The sequence below is a fragment of the Lepisosteus platostomus genome, chromosome 8, assembly GCF_059453375.1.
Source record: "Lepisosteus platostomus isolate fLepPlt1 chromosome 8, fLepPlt1.hap1, whole genome shotgun sequence".
NCBI classification, from domain to species: domain Eukaryota; kingdom Metazoa; phylum Chordata; class Actinopteri; order Semionotiformes; family Lepisosteidae; genus Lepisosteus; species Lepisosteus platostomus.
In genome coordinates this window covers 17,534,994-17,553,847 of record NC_142618.1, presented here as the reverse complement: position 1 = coordinate 17,553,847, position 18,854 = coordinate 17,534,994, and the positions used below count along the sequence as shown (strand labels likewise).

The following is an 18,854-nucleotide window of genomic DNA, read 5'->3' as shown; positions in this document are numbered from 1 at the left end:
TAATAAAACACGGCTCCGTCAATGAGCAGCTATAGCCAGTTCTAATACCCGGCTTCCCGTAAGACAGGGTTACAAGTGCACAAACAAAAAACGGCAACACAAAGAAAAATTAAACAGAAATGCTATGACATGAAAAACTTCCTCCACACTATTTATTGTGCAGCATTTCTATAGATAACGCTGCGGCAGCAGCACGACGACCTGAAATGCGGGATTGTTCCCAGAAGTTTTTCATGAAGAAGAAAGCCAGTGTATTTCCCGCAATGTGGGGAAAAAGAATAGTTTTCACCAGGCCGCCCTCCACAGAACATTCTACTGTCGTGGTGTTTTTAAGATTTTAGAAAATTCACAAAAACGTCTCATCAAGAGCTCAACACGCGCTCGCCCCTCAGCGCTGCCCTCTTCCCTGACAACAGATTATTATGAGAACCTGTTTCCATTTTGAACACTTCTCACGCGTGACGCTTTTTTGTGTTACTGTTTTTGTTTGTGCACTCATTTTTTGTGTTGCCATTTTTTCTCTGAGTACTATTTTTAGTTTGTGCACTCTTTTTGGTTTCTGTGTTTGGCACTTCTGGGTCACCGTACGTTTATGACCGACATCATAATGTAATGGAAAAAGGAAAAATGCGATTCGAATACCTCAATTGATTTATGAAGAGAAATGATCAAGCCTAAGTCTTTTTCGGGCTTTTGTTCTCCTACATTACCTTTGCTTACTGCCCTGTCTTTCTCACTGCTGAAGAAGGCTCCACGGCCGAAACGTTGTGTTTTTTCTTCTCTTTTCGGCATGGAATAAACCTATTGCTTGTTCCAATTAGTGTTTCGTCAGTCATTGCTGGCAGACAGCAGCAGTAGGACGCAGAGCCCTATCCAGCAGCTCTAGACGGTGCTCGGGGAAGCGCTAAGTCTGTTTCAGCACAGGGAGCGAGTATGAGCTCATTCCGGTTCGGTTACTGTCGGACTGGGCATTAGAGGCTCTTTGGATTGCAACGTGAAAAAACTTCCTACAGCGTGCGTCTTACCTAGTGTAGGAAGAGTAGATCTCATATTTAACAAAAACCTTTCTGGAGATGCCGGGGATTGAACCCGGGGCCTCATACATGCAAAGCATGCGCTCTACCACTGAGCTACATCCCCGACAAGCAATCATCTCTTCGGTTGTCAGTGACTGCAGCTCTGTGTCAGGATCTGTGACGAGTTTTTAACGGTAAAAACAGGACATTCACACGTGAGGACAATAAACACTGATAACATTTGCTTCAGCCTCTATTGAGCTTTCGATCAACCTCTGATATTCGCTACACTACAGTCCTCCGCTCTACCAACTGAGCTATCGAAGGGACGACGAGCACCTCTTTTCTCACACATTCAGCCCAAATTCGTGCGGTGTTCCTGGTCATTTCAATCGCATTTCGACGTCAGGTTTTGGAAAAAGGAGTATGTTGCAATTAACAAGTATTTCTTTCCAAGTAACACACTGAGGGTGATGAAACAATGACACCGCGGAAAATAAAAAGCAGGCAGAAACGGTAATTCTGCGATTCATCCAAGTATTAAAATGTAAGAAAACGGTTTTCACAAGTAATTAGTCTTTCGTCAAAGTATTTGCTGATAGACAGGAGCATTAAAAGATATAAGAAGATGTTATTTTAAAAGATAAAATGTAGAAAACGCGTGTATCCAAGTTAGAAAAGCTGGAGCGGGGCGATGCCGTACCAGTAGCGGCGCGGAGCTCACTGTGGTGCGGTGCCGCTCTGTCAGCGGGGCCAGTGGCGCAATGGATAACGCGTCTGACTACGGATCAGAAGATTGTAGGTTCGACTCCTGCCTGGCTCGTCTTTCTTTTAAACACATCGGGCTGCTCACTAGCACATTGCCTTCTGTTCATTGTTAGTAGCCTTAGCTTATCAAGGCCCGTATCGCCACCAAGAATGATCCAATCACAGCATCCGCTCTCATTCTTGATAGTTTTCTCCAATCGCAGCGCTCCCTGCTGCCAATTGTCGTGCTGGGAGTTTAATGTAGTTTAATCAGCAGCATGTGAGCTCATGAAGAAAACTAAGTTTACTTGTGGGCGGATTCTCACATGTGGGGTCTTTCCTTGTGCTCCTGCGTCAATTGTATCAATAAAGCGTCACTTTCCATGGGGATCGGTCTCTCAGACACGTCCGGACTCTCTCTCCACCATCTCCCTGGGTGCTGAGAGAATGATCTCCTAAAATCTGAAAGCGAAAATAAACCACGGAAATATTATCCTACAAACACCTTCGAGTCTCAAACCGTCTCGCTATGCAAGCAAATTTTAGTTCCAAGCAGATCTTATTTTGTCTGTCTTACACACAGCTGCTCTGAGTGTCGCTGCTGTCGCTACACAGTCTGTAAAAGCGTGTCGATCGCTCTGTGTCCTATTAAGATCTCCAGCGCGAATCCCAGTTACCGCTGTCTTCTCTTCACATACAGGGAGAACACTAGCCACCTCCCTGGTGGTCTAGTGGTTAGGATTCGGCGCTCTCACCGCCGCGGCCCGGGTTCGATTCCCGGTCAGGGAAGAGTCTATTTTTCCTCCGTTTGTGTCCATTACAGCCTTCCTGGACACTGAAGACTGTGTCCTTCAGATGCGCCTCATATTTTCATTCAGTAGAAACAGCCGTAGCAGATTGCATGGATAAACACAATTCTGTGTTTTTCATGCAAGTTTCAGCAGGACAGGGTGAGCTCCTGAATAAAAATAAATGTACTTGCAGTACATCTCTGTCCGTCTGTGGACCCTGCTCTTTTGTTCTGGATGTTTCTGAAAATTGGATGGCACTCAGATATGTATATATAAATTCAATGTGAGGGCAAGGGCAAACAACCATAGTTCTGTAAAAAGCATGCTCCATGTGCAGAGAACAATGCCTAAGAATGTGTGCAGGGCCGAATTTGGCCAACACAAAATAAATAAAATACTGGTTACACCTGAGAAACAGTGACCAGCTCTCCTTCTGCCACAAGGCCCTGCTGAGCAAGGAGCTGAGTCCACAGAAGAACCCTTCTCAGCCAGAAGGTTCTGAAGCACACTGACACCAGCCTGCCTCAGGACAGCACTGCTTTATCAGCACGAACCACAATCAACCAAATCACAGCATAAGCGAAACAACACTACCTCAACCACTGGGACACACACACATAAACACAACACAGACTTGAACATCAACACACACAAGCTGAGTATCTGACTAAGGTAATAGACAGGTACCAAAAACAGACCCAGATGAAGTATAGGCCCAGTGTCACAGGACAGGCACAGTGACCACAACCTATACATAGACATCACTCCGTGAGGAGCAGGACCCCCTGTGTTCTGAGGTCAAGAAACCTGAGCGAGCGGGCAGCTCGCTGCACTATTTGATCTGATCCTCATAGCTGGACACGGGGCGGTATTGGAAAGAACTCACGAAATGTTTGTCTCCAGCCCCTCGCTGTAAAGTGTTGCAATTTCTATTAAGAGTGTTCTCAAATTACTACAAAAATTACGCGTACCCGTGAAGTCAAATGACAGAGAAACGCTTGAAACAAGACCGCAGAAACGAGTTAAAAACCTGACGTCAAACTGAAACTGAAATGACCAGGAACACCGCACGAATTTGGGCTGAACATGTGAGAAAAGAACTGCTTGCTGTCCCTTTGATAGCTCAGTTGGTAGAGCAGAGCGCTGTAATAGAAACCACTGGGAATCCTTAGGTTGCTGGTTTGAATCCAGCTTGAAGAAAGGTGATGTTTTATTGTTCTCTGAAATAGAAAACTAAAAATAGCGAATATCAGAGGTTGATCGAAAGCTCAATAAAGGCTGAAGCAAAAGTTACTGGTGTTAATTGTCCTCACCTGTGATTGTCCTGTTTTTACTGTTAAAAACTCGCCACACTTCCTGACAGAGAGCTGTAGTCAGTGACTGGCAACCCCTCATTGTATAAGGCTGTTGTTTAGGTGCTGTGGGAGGTTGTGTATACTGTGCATGAGCTTCTTTGGTGTAACAAGCAATCAAACACATCAGCTCTATGAGGTGAAGATCTAGGTTCGAGTCCTGGCAGCAGTAAAACTGTGTTTGGAATGGTTTCAGTGATGTGTATTCGTACATTATTTTTAGAAATGTGTTTTAAAGGGAGCTGAATGGAGAACCTGAGAATTTATATTTCTTATAACTTAAATTACAACTCAGAAATAAACCTCTTGTGTGTTGTGGCTGAAAGATGGAGGTTTAACATCCCACGACCAAGATGTGGAAGTAACCTGTCTTACTTCATACGGATATACATCCACACGGAGGTCAGTGTCTTGCAGACTAGTTAATATATTATTTGGAGATCGTCTCAGCTTTGAGCTCAATTGCAACAAAAAAACTTGTGGAAAAAAATTGGAGACCAAAATCCACCTTCTGTAAGTTTATCAATAAACAGTAGAGTGATTTTTTAATCAGTCAATTGACCTGTGAAATGTATTTTTTTCATTTCTACATTTATTATGTTGGTGTAAAACGTCCGTGAGATAAATTGCACAAGTAATCCCTAACAGTATTAAAATAGGAATGATTAACAGTGCTTTATTAAGGCTTAAAACAACACCATTTCTTATGCGCCAGCCGGGAATCAAACCCAGGTCAAAAGAGTAGGAGTCTTGCATGATACCAGTACACCACTGGCACTCAGGAAGACCAAATTTCCACGCGACTTCTTGAGCGCTATTTCCTCTCACAAATGAGCCAGAGCGCAGGAGTGGAGTATCTGGAGCCCGATGGTTATTGATCGGTGATTGTTAAGCGGGAGGGCGGACGTGTCTGTGAGACTGAAAGCGGACGGAACCGATTGTAGCGCTGAGATGCACAGCGGCTACAGCAGAGCATCGACGTCACAGATACTGTAGTCTCACTTAGACGGGTTTAACATGCAGAAGATCAGAGCGGGGATCTGTAGATGCATTTCACAGTTGCTGGTTCCATGGTGTAATGGTTAGCACTCTGGACTTTGAATCCAGCGATCCGAGTTCAAATCTCGGTGGAACCTAAGTCGACTATGTTTTAGGATCCAGAGTCAAGTTCAGATAATTTGCTTGATGAAAGCACCTCTTTTCCGAATTTGATCTGCTCGCCCAACATGGCGCTTTCCTGCTGAAAGAGAGAAGCAGAGTAAGGAAAAACTATTTCAAACTGTGCCCGCCTCCTGTTCGTTGTTAAAAGCGATGAAAAAAGCAGCAATAAGCAACGGAGGCTACTACACCTGCGGAGGACGAGTTAAACATTTTTGAACGGTGAGAAGATAATACACAGAGTTTTCAGGACTGTACAAAAGTAACACACCAAGGGTGTCGTATTGAGCAGTTTGTGTTTAAGAAAGACTATTTTCACGTACCTATTCTAAGTTTTGCAAACCGTCGAGCTCCCCACGTTATTGTCTGCTACTTACATGGCTAGATTTGGGTAGGTACAACTGGCGGCAGACGAACAGGTACTTGGTCATCAAGAGGTCCAGTTCCTTCCTACATCCCCGACTAACACCCTCCTCACCTAATATAATAACCTTTTCCATCCTCTTCTTCATCCCCTGCCCCACACCGTCCTGGGCCACTGACTGAGGCTCTGTGTCCTGTAAGGCTCCTGCTACATCACCATCGTCAAGCCATGATCTACTGCATGACATGGTTCACTCTGGGGCCCTTATTCATTAGAGATATCTGGGTGCCTTCGCCTTCCTCCTCCTCGCTTCCAGCACACAGACCCCTCTCCCTCCACCAGCCGCCTGTTCCTGCTCCACCTCTCAGAAACTCTGACGCACTGGGAGCCTTATCTACCTGTGCTCAAGCACCGACTGACTGATGGGTGAACACTTGTGTACCAGTGAGGACAGGGGAGGGGAACAGGGCTGGAGGTATTCATGGCCGGGGAGCAGGAAACCAGGCCCTGTTGTTTTTTTCTGCTCTTGTTTTGGATATTTCTTACTAGAGTCTAGAGTTTAAGAGTGTAGTACTGTATTGAGTGTGTACTGAGTAAGAAATAACAAAATCCAATGTTTCTGACTGGATGACCATGGGGTTCCCTTGGTTTCAAGTGCCCACCCAGGCCTGTGCTGTCTATACCTTCCAAGATAAAGCAAGATGTTTAAGGGCACACCCAATCCAGACAGAAATGGCCTCTGTGCTGGAAAAGATGAATAATGGGAAACAGGTGTGAATGATACTCTCTAAAGCTGAGCAGGAGAGAGTGGCCACAGAGAACTTTTAGGGCATTGGTGCCAGCACATCCATGACCATCTTATATGTCAAGGTGACTTCATAGGTAATGGGGATCCCCTCCACCACCACCAGTGTGCAGCCCCACCTGGATGATCATCAGTCTGCTCTCACACACCAGCCACCAGTGGGGAAGAGAGCAGAGTGATGAAGGCAGTTCAGAGATGGGAATTATTAGGAGGCCATGATTGGTAAAGCCCAGGGGACCCTTATCTACCTGTGCTCAAGCACCGACTGACTGATGGGTGAACACTTGTGTACCAGTGAGGACAGGGGAAGGGGAGCAGGAAACCAGGCCCTGACTGGAGCAGAGTGCTCAGGGTGCCGAGAGCTGACATTGTCCTCCACTGTCCTCCACTGTCCTCCTCCAGCTGCTTGTTCCTGCTCCATCGCTCAGCAGCACTAACGCACTGGTGACCCAGAATACTATACCTCTGCTCACTACCTGTGGGCTTGATCGTTGAGCACTTGTGTACCTGTGAGATGAGGTTGCACATACATGGGATGGGTTTTTTTCAGCTGTGAAATGAATGAATTCCTCTTGTTTTACACATCTCACTCGATTGGTTTGTGTACCAGCTGCAGAGATCTGCAGGCACTGCTTTGCACATTCATTGTGCCTGACATTTACATTTCGTGTGGACACAATCAAAATGATCTAGTGATTTGCAAAACATGCAACAAAGAGAAGATGTATTTTTTGAGGAAGGAGAGTTTTAAGCAATGAAACAAATGTATTGAAAACAATTGCACTGCTAGATCTAATTTAAATTACCGCAGTTGTATAGTCGTGGATCGACCAATTGCTATAAGAGCTCTATGAAGCCGTAAGTGCCGCGTTCACCAGCTTCACTGAGCTGTGATTGTCCGCCCTTGCCCCGCTAGCAGAGTGCGCGCTATTATCGCTACATAGACTGAATGAGAATCCAGCAGATCTTATTTACTCTTTCTTACACACAGCAGCTCTCAGTGTCGCTGCTGTCGCTACACAGACTGTAAAAGCGTGTCGAGTGCGCTCTGTGTCCTGTTAAGATCGCTGTCTTCTCTTCACAGACAGTGAAAGAGCCAACCGTCTCCCTGGTGGTCTAGTGGTTAGGATTCGGCGCTCTCACCGCCGCGGCCCGGTTTCGATTCCCGGTCAGGGAATGACAATCGTTTTGTTCTCGCAGATTTCACGAACGTGGTAAGGACATGGATAAAAATACATTCGTGTGGCAGTCTCTAATCTACGGATCCTGCTGTTTTGCTCCGGAAGTAATTTTTTTACAGTTCCTTAAACGAAAGTAAAAGACACCGCTTAGGTTCTACCGAGATTTGAACTCGGATCGCTGGATTCAGAGTCCAGAGTGCTAACCATTACATCATAGAACCAAGACATAAACTCATCAGCTACAGGTTCCCACTGTGATCATCTGCGAGTTCAACCTGCCTCCGTGAGATTACGATGTCTGTGTGATGTTGATGCTCTGCTGCAGCCGCTGTGCATCTGAGCCCTACAAACAGGTCCGTCCGCTTTCAGTCTCACAGACACGTCCGCACTCCCGCTTAACAATCACCGATCAATAACCTTCGGGCTCCAGATACTCCGCTCCTGCGCTCTGAGTCATTTGTGAGAGGAAAGTAATTCTCTGTCAGGACGTGTGACGAGTTTTTAACGGTAAAAACAGGACATTCACACGTGAGGACAATAAATACCGATAACTTTTGCTTCAGCCTTTATTGAGCTTTCGATAAACCTCTGATATTTGCTTTTTTTTAATTTTCGATGTCAAAGAACAATGGAACAACGCCTTCTTTCGAGCCGGAATCGAACCAGCGACCTAAGGATTCCCAGCGGTTTTCACTACAGTCCTCCGCTCTACCAACTGAGTTATCGAAGGGAAAGAAAAATACTTATATTTTGATTTAATTTCGAATTACAAAGCAGAAAACCGAGGTCCTGACTCTCTGTGGTCATTAAACAAACCCAGGGCTTTTCTTGAAGAGAGTAGGGTTGTAACCCTGGCATCTCAAGTCTGGAAGCTGTGACAGATGTATGATGTTTTGGAAGAAAACGGTGTTTCTTTGATGTCGAAATCAAGCGGAATTTGAACGTGACACAGGCGCACAAGTAATTAGTCTTTCGTCAAAGTCATTGCTGGCAGACAGGAGCAGTAAAAGATATTAGGAGATGTAATTTTTAAAAGACAAAATGTAGAAAACGCGTGTATCCAAGTTAGAAAAGCTGGAGCGGGGCGATGCCGTACCAGTAGCGGCGCGGAGCTCACTGTGGTGCGGTGCCGCTCTGTCAGCGGGGCCGGTGGCGCAATGGATAACGCGTCTGACTACGGATCAGAAGATTGTAGGTTCGACTCCTGCCTGGCTCGTCTTTCTTTTAAACACATCGGGCTGCTCACTAGCACATTGCCTTCTGTTCATTGTTAGTAGCCTTAGCTTATCAAGGCCCGTATCGCCACCAAGAATGATCCAATAACAGCATCCGCTCTCAGTCTTGATAGTTTTCTCCAATTGCAGCGCTCCCTGCTGCCAAGTGTCGTGCTGGGAGTTTAATGTAGTTTAATCAGCAGCATGTGAGCTCAAGAAGAAAACTAAGTTTACTTGTGGGCGGAATCTCACGTGTGGGAACTAACGTTTTGCTCCTGCGGACTCGCTGTCAGCCATCATCCTTATTCCCTAAAATCTGAAAATGAAAACAAACAACGGAAAAAGAATCCCTCAAACATCTTCGTATCTCAATATGCAAAACAAGTCTGTTCCAGACAGATCGTGTTTTCTCTTTCTTACACGCAGCAGCTCTCAGTGTCGCTGCTGTCGCTACACAGACTGTAAAAGCGTGTCGATCGCTCTCTGTGTCCTATTAAGATCACCGGCGCGAATCCCAGTTACCGCTGTCTTCTCTTCACACACAGTGAGAGAGCCGACAGTCTCTCTGGTGGTCTAATGGTTAGGATTTGGCGCTTTCACCGCCGCGGCCGGGCTCTCCTTTTCCTTCCTTGTCCCCATTACAGTCTCACTGGACACCGAAGAAAAACAAGATGTGCCGCTTATTTTCATTTAGTAGAAAGCTTTGTAACAGACTGTATGAATAAACACGTTCTGGTTTTCAAACAAATTTCAGCAGTAAAGGGTAAGCTCTTTAATAAAAATAAAGAAATGTGCGGACAGTCTCCTTACTGTGTACCCTGCTCTTATGTTCTGGATGTTTCTGAAAATTGGATGGCACTCAGATATATATAAATAAATATACTCTTGTTTCTCCGGCTACTTACCTTTCCAATGTAGAAGAAAGACTTGCAGGCCTGTCAATGTACTGTCTTCTTATTTTCCATTTAGCTTCTTAGACGACTGAACCTGTCTCTGGAGTAGGTTCTGTAAAGAGAGTATTGAGGGGCGCTGTGTCGTGTCCAGAGAGGACAGGCTCAGTTACCACAGCCTGGCCATAGAGACTGGACACAGAGACTCAACTGAACAGGGAAGACAGGCTGCTGCTGAGGCAGGGAGTCAGAACTCAGGGCCTGGGTACACAGAGGTGTCCCTGAACACACAGTTCCTGGTGATTTCTGAGGAGCAGATTGAGCGAGCGTGATGAGTCATGAGTTCAGAGTAATGGACAGAGCGAGGAGCAGCAGAAAATAGAGGACTGTGTGGTTTTCCATGAGAGTGGACAATCAAGTTCAATCTAGGATCACAGAGGGGGCTGGAAGTACTTTGTCAAACCACTTCAAACACTAATAACTAAGGGGTGGCACTGGCTGTTATCATGTTAGTTTATTGGATATGCTTTTATTCCTAGAACATCTTCATATTAAAGTATCCGAAAGCAACTGTAGCGCTTCCCCGAGCACCATCTAGAGCTGTTGGATAGGGCTCTGCGTCCTACTGCTCCTGTCTGCCAGCAAAAGCTTTGACTAAAGCCTAATTCCTTGTGCGCTTTTAATTTTCTGGCAACGACAGGCGAAACTGCAGTAAGCAGAGGTTGAAAACATCCACTTGTTCAAATCAAATCAAAGTTTATTTATCAGATGCACAACAATACAGCGTGCAGCAGTAGTTGCTGGCAGTGAAATGTCTTTTCTGTGAGCTCACAAAAATCACAAGAATCACCAAATTAAGGTTACGAAAATAAGCTTACATAATAATAGATAATAATGTAATAAAATATTGGTTACTAACAAAAACAGATTTTTTTGGGACGGAACCGTTTGTAGCGCTCAGAGCATCAACGTCACACAGATACTCTAGTCTCACTCAGACAGATTGAACACGCAGAAGATCACATTATCACATCATCAGAGGATTTCATGGTGACACATAGAAGGTGAAAAGCGCACAATTAGTCTTTCATCAAAGCCAAAATAGCGAATCTCAGAGGCTCATCGAAAGCTCAATAACGGCTGAAGCAAAAGTTAACGGTGTTAATCTGTTGATACCAGCAGTAACGTCGAACCTGTTACTGCCAAAATACAGCTAAGGTGCCTTTTCGGGAGTAGCAAAAGAGAAGTTCTCGATGATATAGCAAAATGTAAAAGGGGAAAACCCGCAGCCTCATGGACCAGCAGAAACCCTCATTGTATAAGGCTGTTGTTTAAAGTAAGAAAGGCGTTTATTTTAAAATACGCCAGATAGTCGTTTTGCATGTGTTTGAATGTCAAGGACTGCTTACTCTGCTTTGTAATTCAAAAATGGATAAAAATACAAGTAAAGCCTCTTTGTCGCTATGAGGGCGTTTTGCGCTATTACATGTTCGGTGTTCTATTGATTTGGTTTTGATTTTGAGACCTTGTACTGGTTGTTTTTTGTGTGTGTGTCCGCCGTGGCTCAGTAGCGTTCAGCAGCCTAGGTAATTGTTGCTTAACCTCTGTGTGTGTGTGAGAGAGAGACAGTATGTATCATAAGGTTCCGCTAATTCTGCTGATTATACCGATCGAGGATTGCATTGTAAATTGGAGGGTGAGCACGAAGAGGTTCTAAAATTTCCCCTGTAAACACATGACAAGATTTGGAATGCATGACTAACATTAAGATAATATTGACGGATAGATGCGCGTGTGCATTTTCCAGATAACTATTCAGATCGCCTCTAAATGCCTTGCTGTATTGTTAAGTGAACGACGTTTACAGAGCTAAAATACATCCAAAGTATGTATTTGACGCTTTTATTAGCACGCTATCTTGCAATTAAAGGTACGATGAATTGGCACTGTAATGCGACTATAACAATTGAGCGTTAAGTCTTGTGGGAAGTCACGAATTTCCCAGTTAGGTGTCTTTTGGTATCGAAAATAGAAAACTGTAGCATTTTCGGGGTCGGCGCGGACGGACACAGAGATTCATACAGTAGTTGAATGAAACACGTGCCTTTATTTCTCGGCACAGGCAGCACAGCACCCCCGCGCCCCTGCGCTAGCAGAGAGAGTGAGCGAGCAGGTAGTTACACAGCGGTAGGGTGGCAATTGGGTACAAGTATGAAAGGGGTGCGAAACCAGGGAACTATTTACAAGAATGCGGGCGATCTCACCAAACTGTACGCCCGTTTTGCAGTCAGCGGCTTTCCTAGTACCCCAGCCGGGCGCTCTTCGGCCGTAGCGCCGGGCGAATGGCTACAGTACTAATTTCGTGGGTTTCGTATAAGTTTAGAAGTATCATGAAGAATCAAACAAGATCTTCAGAACTTAATATTTTAATACCTTTGCAGTTTTTATTCTCATGGCGCCTCACTCGATATTACCATTGGGGCGATGCCTTTACTGATGCATTTACAACCTGTGGTTGTAATGTATGTAAAATCACCGTGATTGTAAGATCTATGGTTTTAATTTTCTAAGGCACGTTTTCCTTTCTTTCCCTACCGTGACACTCTGTTGCCAAACATTGAACTGTGGGATACCATCGCGACAAGCCCTCCGCAGTATGTCATGATAGGGACCCCATGTACAGTATATCGCATGTATATCGAGGCAGTGTATATCACGACTGGCGCCTTGCTTCCATGCAACCCTGGTAGCGCTGGTGCAACAAAGGTCTCATAACCGGACATGATATATCCAGATAGGACGTGTAGCGATATATGGACTTTGTGTTGCGACATGGAGTCAGCATATCCTGTCAGGGTATGTCCTATCGCAACATATGGACTCCATGTCGCGACATGAGGGCAGGGCACTTTTGTCGGGGTATGTCATATTGCGATATGCGGGCTCTATGTCGCGACATAGGGGCGAGGCACTTTTGTCGGGGTATGTCATATCGCGATATGCGGGCTTTATTTCACGACTTGGGGGCGGTGCACTTTTGTTGGGGTATGTCAGATTGCGATAAGCGGGCTTCATGTCGCGACATGGGGGCGGGGCACTTTTGTCAGGGTACTTCATATCGCGATATGCGGTCTCCATGTCGTGACATGGTGGGGGGGTGTTTTGTCGAGGTATGTCATATCGTGATATATGGACTTAATGTCGCGAGTGGCGCCATGACAGTGGTGGGCCAGTCGCAATGGGTATGTGATCGTGATGCCCGCACTCCTGTCATGACATGCTATCGGACTCGTGACTTCACTGTGGATGCCATGACTTTCTTTGTCTGCTATTCACTTTTGACCTCATTGCGACTTCTCTTAGAATGATCAGTAATTGGAAACCAATGCATGTGTTACTGTGTATCCAGCGTGCTCATACAGCACACAGAGTACACACGGAACTTCCGCTGTGGCGCTTTACCCACTCAGAGTGTCGATTCTCACTTTTCACCCAATCGCGGCCCGAACTGTTCGGGGCTTTAGTCAATCACGGGTCTGAGAGCTGTTCAAGCCAGCAGCGCTAGGTGGATCACCTCGTTTACTGTAAATGAGAATCTATTTTTAAAATGCTTTACTTATTTGCACTATAACTACATCGGCTTATTTTTAAACGTCTTTATTGATTCACAATGTCCCATACTCTTCGAAATAAATACATTTTTTATTTACAATATAACTGTCTCCGCTGCTTTCTGTAAGGAATACATGGTATTTGAACAATTTGAATCGTTTATTTAAGGTAGGGGAGACACCTTCTGCTTTGTGCTTCAATCATTAATAGACATGTAAAGTTTATTTTCATTATATTATTATGCTCGTGCTCTTAAATTTTGATTTTTAATGTTAAATTATATCGATCTTGAAACTAATACGAAAATGTGAATATGGGCTCTCGTGTTGTACCAGCGGTAATCTGGAATCTGGCGTCTCTTCACCAATGAAAGGAGTACACAAGCGATACATTTTCGAGAACATGGTTAAAAATGAAAAGAAAACATCTAACCCAATGTTCTAACATAGTAACTCCTCCCTAAATGTGAGACTGTTTATTCGCGTAAAGGCTGCAAAGTCTGTGCTCAATTGATGAAAAGATCACAACTGGAAGATCTGGTGGTCGTGACTTTGCCGTTTTGCCAGGAAAAGAAGGCGCTATATTGAAATATATTGAAACATCCACCTCACCTGATCAGATACACTCGGAAAAAAAATTGCCCCCATTGTTTTAATCACAATCAGGAGTTCAAGTACCGAGTTTGTTGGTACCCGTAAACGTCCTTGTAGATAGTCACGCGATTGCCCGAGAAAACAAGGCGCTATATCTCGGTAAAGCAGCACAAACGCTACTTACAGCGACACAAACCGGTACAAACGCAGCACTAGCGATTGCGGTGAGTTTCGACGTTTGTGCTGTTCGACGGGCGGGTGGGCAACTTCGTGGAGCAGGACGTGCAAACATGTCTGGGTCATTACATTGCAGACTGCAGAAGACTCGACTTCACCTGAGGATCTAACACAGGCGCCCATACCTGTGTCTTCAGAGGGCAGGCGTGCCTTCACGCTGTATTCTACACCAAGAACTGGCCGGAAACACGAAGATAAAAGGAGTGTGAGCTCATCGCTTCATGTTTGCGCATAGACCACTTTAAATACAAACACGCGGATAATGACAGTGTATTAAAGAATCCAGATATATGTTCCGCGGTCCGCTGGTGTGAGACGGTGGACTTTCCAGTATTGCTTCTCGGATGTGTTATTTACAACCTTGTACGTAGCGCCCTTAAAAACATACAAACAAATACACAAAGGCTACTTTCAACTGCACAAACCGGCACAGACGAATGAGGAGGGTTTCATTGTGCTGTCTGTAGGGGGGCAACTTCACGGAGCTCAAGGCAAACCCTGCATGGTATTTTAAATACAATATTTCGGAGGGATTTTGAATCTTGCGTTTTACATTGTGTTCATTGTATTTTGCAATCAATTATTAACTTCAGAGTAATTAACTTCAAAATACTGAATAATCTAAAAGCAAGCATAAGAAATACTTAGAACTGTTACAAGCAACAAGTGAAAATGAGATCTTGAAGCGTTTCTTTAGCTGAAGACAATGTCCTCATATGAGAGACCTTTGCAAACTAGCTGTCATTTGAACGGGAATTTGCCGACTCTTAGACAGTGACGAGATTATCGCCATATTCAATTCCAAGTCCCGACGCCTGCGTCTGGTCTAGAAGACCAAAACCTCACAACAGAGGCAGGCACGGATTGTTTTTTGTGTGTGTCCCCCGTGGCACAGTAGCGTTCAGCAGCCTAGGTAATTGTTGCTTAACCTCTGTGTGTGTGAGAGAGAGAGACAGTATGTATCATAAGGTTCCGCTAATTCTGCTGATTATACCAATCGAGGATTGCATTGGAAATTGGAGGGTGAGCACGAAGAGGTTCTAAAATTTCCCCTGTAAACACATGACAAGATTTGGAATGCATGACTAACATTAAGATAATATTGACGGATAGATGCGCGTGTGCATTTTACAGATAACTATTCAGATCGCCTCTAAATGCCCAGCTGTATTTTTAAGTGAACGACGTTTACAGAGCTAAAATACATCCAATGTATGTATTTGACGCTTTTATTAGCACGGTATCTTGCAATTAAAGGTACGATGAATTGGCACTGTAATGCGACTATAACAATTGAGCGTTAAGTCTTGTGGGAAGTCACGAATTTCCCAGTTAGGTGTCTTTTGGTATCGAAAATAGAAAACTGTAGCATTGGCGCGGACGGACACAGAGATTCATACAGTCGTTGAATGAAACACGTGCCTTTATTTTTCGGCACAGGCAGCACAGCACCCCCGCGCCCCTGCGCTAGCAGAGAGAGTGAGCGAACAGGTAGTTACACAGCGATAGCCGGGCGCTCTTCGGCCGCAGCGCCAGATGAATGACTACAGTACTCATTTCGTGGGTTTCGTACAAGTTTAGAAGCATCACGAAGAATCAAACAAGATCAGTGTGTTTCAACACAACTACTTGAGCGCTCTTTCCTCTCACAAATGACTCAGAGCGCAGGAGCGGAGTATCTGGAGCCCGATGGTTATTGATCGAGAGTGCGGACGTGTCTGTGAGACTGAAAGCGAAAGGAACCGTTTGTAGGGCTCAGATACACAGCGGCTACAGCAGAGCATCGACGTTACAGATACTGTAGTCTCACTGAGACGGGTTGTACAGCCAGATGATCAAACTGGGGATCTGTAGGCTATTGTCTCTACTTGGTTCCATGGTGTAATGGTTAGCACTCTGGACTTTGAATCCAGCGATCCGAGTTCAAGTCTCGGTGGAACCTAAGCAGCGTACGTTTTAAGATCCAGAGTCAAATTCAGATCATTTGCTTGATGAAAGCAGCTCTTTTCCGAATCTGATCTGCTCGCCCAACACGGTTCGCTTTCCTACTGAAAGAGAGAAGCAGAGTAAGGAAAAAGTATTTCAAACTTCTCAACTGAGTGAAACAACAATAACATGGCCTAAAATTACGCTAATAAAAGAGAGAACTAAAGTCTGGAAGCCGTGACAGCTGTATGATGTTTTGGAAGAAAAAGTCTGTTTCAGTACTGGGAGCGAGTATGAGCTCATTCCGGTTCGGTTACTGTCGGACTGACCATGCGCTCTACCACTGAGCTACATCCCCGACAAACCCTCACGTCTTCGGTTGTTTGATAGAGTCTGTGATTACCAGTCTGACTGCAGCTCTCTGTCAGGACGTGTGACGTGTTTTTAACGGTAAAAACAGGACATTCACACGTGAGGACAATAAACACCGATAACTTTCGCTTCAGCCTCTATTGAACTTTCGATCAACCTCTGATATTCGCTATTTTTAATTATCGATGGCAGAGAACAATAAAACAACGCCTTCCTTCGAGCCGGATTCGAACCAGCGACCTAAGGATTCCCAGCGGTTCCCACTACAGTCCTCCGCTCTACCAACTGAGCTATCGAAGGGACGATCAGAAGATTGTAGGTTCGACTCCTACCTGGCTCGTGTTTCTTTTAAACACGTCGGGCTGCTCACTAGCACATTGCCTTCTGTTCATTGTTAGTAGCCTTAGCTAATCAAGGCCCGTATCGCCACCAAGAATGATCCAATCACAGCATCCGCTCTCATTCTTGATAGTTTTCTCCAATCGCAGCGCTCCGTGCTGCCAAGTGTCGTGCTGGGAGTTTAATGTAGTTTAATCAGCAGCATGTGAGCTCATGAAGAAAACTAAGTTTACTTGTGGGCGGATTCTCACATGTGGGGTCTTCCCTTGTGCTCCTGCGTCAATTGTATCAATAAAGCGTCACTTTCCATCGGAATCTTTCTTTCAGACACGTCTGAACTCGCTCTCCACCATCGCCCTGCAGTGCTGAGAGAACGATCTCCTAAAATCTGAAAGCGAAAATAAACCACGGAAAAATAATTCTTCAAACACCTTCGAGTCTCAAACCGTCTCATTATGCAAACAAATCTTTGTACCAAGCAGATCTTATTTTGTCTTTCTTACACACAACAGCTCTGAGTGTCGCTGCTGTCGCTACACAGACTGTAAAAGCGTATCGATCGCTCTGTGTCCTGTTAAGATCGCTGTCTTCTCTTCACACACATTTTTGAACGGTGAGAAGATAATACACAGAGTTTTCAGGACTGTACAAAAGTAACACACCAAGGGTGTCGTATTGAGCAGTTTGTGTTTTTGAAAGACTATTTTCACTCACCTACTCTAAGTTTTGCAAACCGACGAGCTCGCCACGTTATTGTCTGCTACTTACCTGGCTAGATTTGGCTAGGTACAACTGGCGGCAGACGAACAGGTACTTGGTCATCAAGAGGTCCAGTTCCTTCTTCTACATGCTACGTAAAAGCGTGTTGATCGCTCTCTGTCCTATTAAGAGCTCCAGCGCGAATCCCAGTTACCGCTGTCTTCTCTTCACATACAGGGAGGGAGCTAACCGTCTCCCTGGTGGTCTAGTGGTTAGGATTCGGCGCTCTCACCGCCCCGGCCCGGTTTCGATAGCTGGTCAGAGAATGGCCTTATTCTTGTTTGTTTAAAAAATCCTCTTAGGAGCAATGAACTTGAACAAAATGCACCTCATATTTTAATCCTGTTGAAACTTTGTAACAGAGTGAATGAATGAATTTGTTTCTCGCAGATTTCACGAGAACAGGGTAAGAACGTGAATAAAAATACATTCGTGTCGCATCTCTAATCTACGGAACCTGCTGTTTTGCTCCGGCAGTAATTTTTTTACAGTTCCTAAAACGAAAATGAGAGTGGCAGCTCAGGTTCTACCGAGATTTGAACTCGGATCGCTGGATTCAGAGTCCAGAGTGCTAACCATTACACCATAGAACCAAGACATACGTGCTACAGCTACAGGTTCCCAATGTATTTCTTTGATGTCGAAATCAAGCGGAATTTGAACGTGACACAAGCGCACAAGTAATTAGTCTTTCGTCAAAGTCATTGCTGGCAGACAGGAGCAGTAAAAGATGTTCAGAGATGTTATTTTAAAAGACAAAATGTAGAAAACAAGTAAGAAAAGTTGGAGATGGGTTAAAATAAGTTGCTGTGTTGCTGGTGTTTATAGACCACTTCCTACTCCAAGACCAGGACAGCGCAGCGCAGTGCTGGACAGGGATACCTCTTACTCACCAACAACCAAAAACGTGTGCCTCTCCAAGACGTTGAAATTTTGCTTGACTTCCAATTCAAAGAAAAACCGGTTTCTTCCATAAACAGCATAAAACTGTCATTTCCCAGGCTCTGCTTCTCTCTTTTAGTGGTAAAGCAGACTTTATTGGGCGAGCAGATCAGAGAGGCGGAAAGGAGCTTCCTTCAATTCAATTCAATTCAATTCAATTCAAGGTGCTTTATTAGCATGACCGATGGGTACAATCAGTGTTGCCAAAGCAAATAAAAATAATAAAATTAACATAGAACAAAACAAAAAATAGAAGTAAAATAAAATCTACAGACATGTTACAGACATTTACAACAAAGACATATTATATAATATTGACATACTGTAGGCAGCTGGAGCATTATTGGGAGAAGGACTCACTGTTCCTCAGGCTGTGACAGGAGATCACATACTGGGCTGCCAGATCAACTGAGTTCCCTCCTCCCTCTCCCAGTAGGATTGGGACCTGTTGTGGTTTTGGCAGGTGTGGGAACTCTGGGATTAGATTTCTGAATTTCGGGAAGAATGTTTCTCTAATCCCAGAGTATCTGTCACAGTGCAGTAGGAAGTGCACCTC

The 18,854-nt window shown here is 44.7% G+C and overlaps 11 non-coding genes across 11 annotated transcripts; 6 read left to right on the top strand and 5 right to left on the bottom strand.

Moving 5' to 3' along the window:
- Positions 1–1,068: 1,068 nt before the first annotated feature.
- trnaa-ugc (transfer RNA alanine (anticodon UGC)) lies at positions 1,069–1,140 on the bottom strand. The gene has a single exon. It is a non-coding gene; the product is annotated as a tRNA-Ala (tRNA).
- Positions 1,141–1,766: 626 nt separating this feature from the next.
- On the top strand, positions 1,767–1,839 carry trnar-acg (transfer RNA arginine (anticodon ACG)). Its single transcript has one exon. It is a non-coding gene; the product is annotated as a tRNA-Arg (tRNA).
- Positions 1,840–2,480: 641 nt separating this feature from the next.
- trnae-cuc (transfer RNA glutamic acid (anticodon CUC)) lies at positions 2,481–2,552 on the top strand. Its single transcript has one exon. It is a non-coding gene; the product is annotated as a tRNA-Glu (tRNA).
- A 2,418-nt stretch (positions 2,553–4,970) lies between these two features.
- trnaq-uug (transfer RNA glutamine (anticodon UUG)) lies at positions 4,971–5,042 on the top strand. The gene has a single exon. It is a non-coding gene; the product is annotated as a tRNA-Gln (tRNA).
- Positions 5,043–7,338: 2,296 nt separating this feature from the next.
- On the top strand, positions 7,339–7,410 carry trnae-cuc (transfer RNA glutamic acid (anticodon CUC)). The gene has a single exon. It is a non-coding gene; the product is annotated as a tRNA-Glu (tRNA).
- A 153-nt stretch (positions 7,411–7,563) lies between these two features.
- Positions 7,564–7,635, bottom strand: trnaq-cug (transfer RNA glutamine (anticodon CUG)). The gene has a single exon. It is a non-coding gene; the product is annotated as a tRNA-Gln (tRNA).
- Positions 7,636–8,056: 421 nt separating this feature from the next.
- On the bottom strand, positions 8,057–8,144 carry trnay-gua (transfer RNA tyrosine (anticodon GUA)). The gene is given in 2 exon segments: positions 8,057–8,092; positions 8,108–8,144. It is a non-coding gene; the product is annotated as a tRNA-Tyr (tRNA).
- Positions 8,145–8,557: 413 nt separating this feature from the next.
- trnar-acg (transfer RNA arginine (anticodon ACG)) lies at positions 8,558–8,630 on the top strand. The gene has a single exon. It is a non-coding gene; the product is annotated as a tRNA-Arg (tRNA).
- A 7,200-nt stretch (positions 8,631–15,830) lies between these two features.
- On the top strand, positions 15,831–15,902 carry trnaq-uug (transfer RNA glutamine (anticodon UUG)). Its single transcript has one exon. It is a non-coding gene; the product is annotated as a tRNA-Gln (tRNA).
- Positions 15,903–16,470: 568 nt separating this feature from the next.
- On the bottom strand, positions 16,471–16,558 carry trnay-gua (transfer RNA tyrosine (anticodon GUA)). The gene is given in 2 exon segments: positions 16,471–16,506; positions 16,522–16,558. It is a non-coding gene; the product is annotated as a tRNA-Tyr (tRNA).
- A 1,319-nt stretch (positions 16,559–17,877) lies between these two features.
- Positions 17,878–17,949, bottom strand: trnaq-cug (transfer RNA glutamine (anticodon CUG)). Its single transcript has one exon. It is a non-coding gene; the product is annotated as a tRNA-Gln (tRNA).
- Positions 17,950–18,854: the final 905 nt, after the last annotated feature.